The sequence below is a fragment of the Oreochromis aureus genome, linkage group 9 (genome assembly GCF_013358895.1).
Source record: "Oreochromis aureus strain Israel breed Guangdong linkage group 9, ZZ_aureus, whole genome shotgun sequence".
Classification (NCBI taxonomy): Eukaryota; Metazoa; Chordata; class Actinopteri; order Cichliformes; family Cichlidae; genus Oreochromis; species Oreochromis aureus.
Genome location: NC_052950.1, coordinates 29,569,983 through 29,577,999, shown reverse-complemented (window position 1 = coordinate 29,577,999; position 8,017 = coordinate 29,569,983). Strand labels below are relative to the sequence as shown.

The following is an 8,017-nucleotide window of genomic DNA, read 5'->3' as shown; positions in this document are numbered from 1 at the left end:
CTAGATTGTCTGAGACTGAAATGATATTAACAAAAGGAGTGGTGATTTGTAAAACTTCAAGTGTATGATAAGATGAAAACAAATACACAATTGCATGTCATGTAGTTGAAGTTTTTTTTTCTTCTTTTGGAAGACTTGAAAACACTGAAAGTTACAAATGTATTGTGCTTGAAACAAATTCAAAATAGGTGATAAAGCCAGCTGCACATGTGTGTCACAAGTAAATCTGGCTGTATAATAAAACAGAAACAAGTGATCCCTGCTGTCTTTGCTTAATGGTTGGTTTGAGTCTTGACAATCCACATTGCTGACATTGCATCTTTCAATATGTTTGTGGGTGGATTTGAATGCACCAGTGTAAGTGCAGCCACTAAGACTCTACTCAATGTGGTCATAGAAACAGGTGCAGATGTGTCACGAGTTAATCTAGTAGTAGGCTATGGCACTTGGCCACAGGTGGCAGTAGTGGACTGACCTCCATTTGAGACTGCTCCAGCTGCTCTGTGACAGTCAGTAGATCTGCTACAAATTGCAGATCATATGCAAGTTTTGGAAATTACATTATAAATATTCCTAACTTAGCCATGGCAGCCATGTTGATGTATTACCTATATTGGCTGAAAATGTTCATTTCCAGAGAAAAGACACAGGCAGACTATGCTTACAGGATGTGATGTTACATGTTATTATGTGATGTTATTGAAATCATCAAGAATAACGGGAGTGGTGATTTCTATAACTTTGTGTATATAATTTGGCATTTCTTACTGATGTAGGCCAAAATAATAAAATGTAATTTATTTTAAAGGTTTATTTGCAAGACACAAAATCAGACAAAATAGAAGGTTCCACATGTATTGTGCTTGAAACGAATTCAAACGTGGCGATAGAGCCAGGTGCAGATGTGTGTCACAAGTTAATCTGGCTGTAGGCTATGGTACTCAGCCACAGGTGGCGCTGGTTGACTCGACTCCATTTGAGCGCACACAAAGTGAATTGCACGCTTTAGTTGTGCAGCAAAAACTCTGAATTCGGAGTGATAACAAGTACGAGGGGAACGATGACGAAGACAAGATTCTCCCGATTGTTTACTCTTGCTGTCCTGTGAACAGCATCGGCATGAGAATATCACCAGGTACACTCGCAACATTTTTAAACATTTAGTTGTTCAAGAGGAACAAGACTGATGGAGTGTGTTTGACGGAGTGTGGGATTAGTGGTGAGAAAAACAACACACGAAACTTGACCTTTCTATACTCGTGGCTCACTTGCACTTCTAATCTATTCGTTTGCACACTTACACACACACAGCTGTGGTTTCCTGTTTTGCTACACTCTGGAGAGCCTCGCCTTTAACGGTCTTCTCTCACAGAGAGCAACAGAAAACTTCATTCAGAAAACTTCGAAAAACTCGAGATTGACTGAACTCAGTTCAAAGTTACCTTGGCACTTACCTTTAGATGTGAGAGGTAGTGATGGTCCACTTGAAGCTGACGCTCCGGTGCGTGTGTCAAAAAGATCAACACGCTGCTTCAGAAGCACTGTGTCGAGGCTTGATTCGTTTGGCCAGAGTCACGTGATTAGTGACGTCTGAAGCTTCATTTAGAACGTACTTTTTTTATTGCTTTATTGAAACACAATGAGTATACAACATACAAACAGATGAAGTTTACAAAAGAACAGAACATGAACATACAAAACCAGGGGTAAAAAATAATTATATGAGTACGCGAAAAACATCACATATAAATATTGTTCTGAGAGGCTTTTTGTTGGTTGAGTCTGAAATTGATTGCATGTACAATTCCATATCCTTATAAAAAGGCAGAAATATGGTGTTTTATTAATAAATTTGCATTTATGGATAAAAAATTTAGCTAAAAGTATTTAGAAATGTATTATAAAAAAAAACATGGAGAACTTAAAGAAACAGAATAAAACATTTCCCATCGTCAAGAAAACTCCCTTAAAATATGGACAATAACAAAACTGCTAAATTTCTTCCAGAATCTCTGTGTAGAGGAACAGTACCAAAAAAGATGTGCCACAGTTTCTGGATGATCCCCACAGAAAGTTCAATTAGTATTTATGTCTCTTTTAAATGTTACCATATAGTGACTGGCTGGGTAACATTTATGAAGAATTTTATATGAGATTTCCTTCACCTTGTTTACAATTAGATATTTATGGGATCATCCAGACTGTCTTCCAGGTGATATCTGGAACATGTCGGTTCCAGTAAGATATTATATATATGGGAGAGACACGAAATCATCTTGGAATAAACTACGTATTCTCTTATTGCTGTTACCAAGTTCCTGTGAAAAGCAGATTTTTCCCACTGCTGACTCAGCTGGATCAGGGAGAGTGACTGAGGTAGATATTGAACTGTCAGTGTTTTTATATAACATTAAAGTACCTGAGGGTATGGCACCAAGCACCACTGAGAATTCCCAAACACTGATGGGAAAATGATATAGTGTAAGGAATTCATTGTAAGTAAGCAGTACTCCTTCTTTATTAACCAGCTGAGCCACCAATAGGATCCCATTTTGGACCCAAGTTTCCAGGAAAAGTGATTTATTTTTAAATAAAATATCTCTGTTGTTCCAGATGAGGTATTTGTGTGGTGAGAAGTTGTGTTTATAAATGAGGGTCCACGCTAAGAGGACCTGCTTATGGTTGCTTATGGTTTTTCCATATAAAATTAAAGAGCATGCGGTCAGTGGCTTTACTAATTTTCTTATCCAGATGTAAGGAGAGAGCAGTATATGCCAGGCGGGATATCCCTTCAGCTTTAGTAATTAACACTGTACCTGTCAGAGATAAATCCCTTTGCAGCCACTGGTTGAACTTTTTTTGTGTTTTTTGTATAAGCGGATTGAAGTTTGACGAGCATCTTGACTTTTGGTCTTTGGATATTAACAGTCCTGGGTATGTGACTTCTTATTTAACAGAAATGTTACAGATAGCATTTGCAGTGCAGCCTTTAATTGCTAGTAATTCATATTTTTTTAGATTTAGACATAAACCAGATGCCTCAGAGAAATCACTAATAACACTAAGGGCTGGATGGATTTGATTTGCATTCTTCGAGAAGAGTGGTGTCATCAGGTAGCTGGCTGATGGTGACCCTTACGCACAGAGATTGTTCCAGATTCTCTGAATCTTTGGATGATGTTATGCACAGTTGATGATTATAATTGCAAAGTCTTTGCAATTTTTCACTGGGTAACACCTTTCTGATATTGCTCCACTATCTTTCTATGCAACTTTTTTGGAATCCGGTTTGTAAAATCAGTCTAATGTTATTAGAAATGTGTTTATTTCTCTTAAAGCCTGATTGTGTCTCATTGATAATTGTATCCAAGAACTCTTTAATTCTGTTAGCAAGTACTAAAGCCATAATCTCATAGTCATTATTGAGCAGGCAGATGGGTCTCCAATGATCAATAAGAAGTAAGTCTTTGTTTGGCTTTGGAATAAGTGTCATGAGACCCTGAGTAAGAGTAGGAGGGAGGGTGTTATTCTCTATACTTTCTATCAAAACCTGCAGTAAGAACGGAGCCAAGAGATTAGAAAATGATTTATAAAACTCTGCAGTTAAACCATCTGTGCCAGGAGATTTGTTTGCCTTAAGTGCAGAAATAGAATTACAAATCAAAAGTAGTTAAAAATGGCCAATTATCCCCTGGAGCCCAGAGGGTTAATCGTTTTTTAAAGTAACGCAATAGTTACTTTTCAAGTAATTCATTACTTTCAGAATCTTGTAACTCAGTTACTAACTAAGTGACTTATTTGAAGAAGTATCTAGTAACTATAATTAATTACTTTTTCAAAATAACTTGCCAACACTGTTTATAAGGAAGTGAATCATTCGCAGGATTTGTGGAGTGTTCTGATGGTGAGAGATAGCAAACCACAGATTGATCTATTGAGAGATATGGAGCCAGAGAGGCAGAGGAGAGGTTCTGTCATGTGGGAGTATTTTCGGTTGATTTTGGTCAGTTTTGGTTCGGTTTGCCAGCTTTGTGTTCTTGTTGTTTGTTTTTGTTTTTTGTGTGTTTCTTTTATCTAAACGTAAAAAAATTAAATTGTCAAAAATCTGCTTTTCATATCTGCTTATCATTTTTGATAGTCTGTGGAACCCAGGACGACCAGATACCTGCATCTCTACCAGTTTCTGTGCACTCCAGCCTCTTCTGAGAGGGTGTTTTTTTAAGGCAGGAGAAATTACTCCATGAAAACAAGCAGACTCGGCCATCACACAGTGGAACAAATTCTCTTCTTAAATAAAAATGAAAAAGGGTTACCTTAAATGCATCATGCTTTTAATTTGCAAGTTCATAAGCATTTTCTCTTTCCAGTTCACAATCAATTCTGCCCCCAGGTCAAAAATATGTATAAGAATATTGGCCTAATATCATATTATTAATAAACATACCTGTTCAGCTGTCCAGTGATTAATTGTATTCAAAAGGACTTCTCCCTGTGACTTTGTCTTTAATAGCGTTTAATGAGTGGTCTTCAAAACAACTGCTTCTTCACTTAGTAGTTGTCGATAGGGATGGGTATCGTTTAGGTTTTATCCGATACCAGTACCAAACCGGTACTTTTGAAACGGTGTCCGTGCTTAAACGGTGCTCGAACCGGTGCTTAAAGAATGAAGAACACAAACTTTGTCCAAAAACCTCTCATGTTTAGCTGTGTTTTTGTAAAAAGACAACCATGTTAGATGTGAGTGAAGTTGGCCCCCCCACCTTCTTCAAATCTAACAAAAGTGGTATCAAACGTTTGTGCTACGTTTGTGCTGGTTTGTGCTGCAAAAATTTTCGTTTGTGCCGCTTTCATTTTAAAGATATTAATAAAAATTTCTAGAGGTCATCAGAGGTCAACCAGCCCCCCCACATTGATGGAATTGAACAAAAATGATGTTTGTGCTGGTTTGTGCTGCAAAAATTGTCGTTTGTGCTGCTTCTGTCTTAAAGATATCAATGAAAATGTAAAGGTCAAAAGGTCAACCAGCCCCCCCACATCACCCAAATTGAACAAAAGTGGTATCAAACGTTTGTGCTACGTTTGTGCTGGTTTGTGCTGCAAAAGTTTTCGTTTGTGCCGCTATCATTTTAAAGATATTAATGAAAATGCAAACGTCAAAAGGTCAACCAGCCCCCCACATTACCCAAATCAAACAAAAGTTGATGTCACAGGTTTGTGCTATATTTGTGCTGGTTTGTGCTGCAAAAATTTTTGTTTGTGCCGCTATCATTTTAAAGATATTAATAAAATAACGTCTTGATGCGTGCTTAATCATCCAGGTAAGTAAATCCCAAAAGGTTGATTCTGTTCATCAGGACATTTTCAGTTGGAGTAACGTTTCGTCACTCATCCAAGTGACTTCTTCAGTCTCAGCTGACTGCAGGTTTCCCCAACCTTATAAACAGTACATTTGCATAGTGAAGGAAACTAGCACCACTGAATGAACAATGTGGTGGGGGGTTAGTTCCATGATTGTTAGTATGCAAATTCTTATGACCATTGATCAATGACAACTAATCAAAGCCTACTGATCAATGGCCATGAGTACCATTCACAAAAAGTGGGGAATGGCTACAATCACAGCATTGTAGGATGGCGAAAGATGTACCCTTGGGCCCCCCTTCTCGATTCAGAGATGGTCAGCATCCTGACAGCCCGATGGACGAAGCTGTCTCTCAGTCTGTGTGTTCTGGCCCGGAGGCTCTTCAGTATCCTTCCTGATGGCAGCAAACTGAAGACGCTGCTGAAGGGATGAGTGGAGTCACCTGTAATGGAGAGGACCTTCCAGATGAGGCAGGTGCAGCTGCTCTCACTACCCGTTGTCATTTTTTCCTGCAGAACCCAGTGCAGGAGTCATACCACACAGTGATGCAGCTGGTGAGGATACTCTCAACTGTGCCTCTGTAGAAGGTGCTCATAATGGGGGTTGAATCTCTTGTGCTTCTCAGTTTGCAGAGGAAGTAGAGTCGCTGTTGGTCTTCTCCACATTCAGGGACAGGTTGTTGTTGCTGTACCACTCTGCCAGATGGTTAACTTCACCCCTGTAGTAGATCTCGTCGTGGGTCAGCAGAGTGAAGAGAAGGGGGCTCAACACACATCCTTGGGGAGCCCCCGTATTCAGTGTTCTTGGGCTGGAGGTGTTGCTGTCGACCTGTACTGTCTGCTGTCTTCCTGTCAAGAAATCTAGCAGCCAGTTATACAGCAAGGTGCTGATCCCCAGCAGATCCAGTTTGTGAATGAGTTGCTGGGGAATGATGATGCTGAAGGCTGAACTGAAGTCTATGAACAGCACTCTGACATATGAGTCTCTAGTGTTCAGATGTGTGAGGGCTGAGTAAGGGGCAGTTGAAATTCCATCATCGGTTGAGCGTTTTGACCGGTATGCAAACTCAAATGAATCCAGGTTGGGGGAAAGCGATAATTTAATTTGATGCATGACTAACCGTTCAAAGCACTTCATAATGATGGAGGTGACTTTGACAGAACGGTAGTCCTTAAAGCAGGAGGTAGATGACTTCTTGGGTACAGTAATGACGGTGGAGGCTTTGAGGCATGTGGGAACGGCGGCCTGACCCTAGTGATGTGTTAAGATGTCTGTGAAAACATTTGTGAGTTCCACAGCATAGTCCGTCAGTGCTCGTCCAAGGATGTTATCAGGACCTGGAGCTTTGCGTGTACTGATTTTGGCAAGGGATCTCCACACACTGTCTGGGGATTTGTTCACCACAGTCTGCAGAGTGGGCTTGTAGTCTGTGATGGTTTGTATTCCTTGCCACTGCCTCCAAGTATCTCTGCTGTCGCTGAAGCTTTGCTGTAGCTGATGCCACGTGACAGGTTTGCCCTTGCTGTTTTTTGGCTCACCTAATTCCCGGCTCTGAAGGCTTGCATTTTTCAACCTTAGGAGCATTTAAACCTGACCTGTGAGCCATGGTTTCTGATTGGCCCGGACAGTGATAGTCCTGGTGTCACGACCTGCAGGATCGGCAAGGTGCTGATCAGAATCTCTCCACTCCTAGCCCTCCTTCTCTTCTCTTTTTCCTTCTCTCTCCCCCTCTCTCCTTCTCTCCCCTGTTTTGCCGGAACTCATGGCGGCTTCACGCCCTTGGTCCACGCCTTCCTGGATTGGGAACACCTGGGCCTCATCAGACCAGCTGGTATATTAAAAGGAGGAGATCAGCTGTTCAACGCTGGATTGTTGTGAAGGCTCTAGTCAGTACACGTCTAGCTCAAGTTTCCTGTGCCTCCGTCTCAGAGACTTAACGAGTGTTTCTTTGTTCCTAGATTCCCCGGACCCGTCCCCGTGTTTCCCCGTGTGGAGTGTGGAAGGAGTGACTGGTCGCTAGCGGAGAAGAGAGAGGCTGAACTGAGCGCGTGTGTGATTTCCCCCGTTTTCCCTGGAGCCCTGGACCCCTGCCCCTCACGTCTTGTATATAGCACTAACCCCTCACTGTCTGTACATACACTTGGTGAAGATCTGTAAATAAACCGTCTCTGTTTAAACGCTACTCAGGAGTCCTGCGAGTGGATCCTCTAAGCAACCCGTGACACTTGGTCTCTGTGACATCATCGATGCATTTTGGGATGTAGGCAATGACAGTTTCTGTATATTCCTGAAAGTCTGTGGTGTTGTCGTGTGTGGCAGCCTGTGGTGGAAAAGCAGTCTTGCAGTGCCTCTGAGGACCCTTCTGGCCACACCTGTACCTGCTTACGAACTGGTTTGGTGACTTTGACCAGGGGCCTGTGGGAACCCATGGCACACCTAGGTTTCTGCCTGTAGTACTGACCCTTATGCAAAATAGGTGGAATTAAGACACAGTTCCAAAAGCAAACACAACTGATCAGTGCTGAGAGTGGTCCTGTTGCTGAGGTTGGGGTGATCCTGTAATCTCTTATGAACTACCTCCAATGCTTCTATGACTGGGATGCAAGTGAAGACAGATGTAACATCTCTCTCTCACTGTACATGTACTGTTTATAA

The 8,017-nt window shown here is 41.4% G+C and overlaps 1 long non-coding RNA gene across 1 annotated transcript; it reads left to right on the top strand.

Moving 5' to 3' along the window:
• Nucleotides 1-6,611: 6,611 nt before the first annotated feature.
• On the top strand, nt 6,612-7,544 carry LOC120441884. The gene is made up of 2 exons (XR_005614352.1): nt 6,612-7,248; nt 7,321-7,544. It is a non-coding gene; the product is annotated as an uncharacterized LOC120441884 (long non-coding RNA).
• The last annotated feature ends 473 nt before the right edge of the window (nt 7,545-8,017 follow it).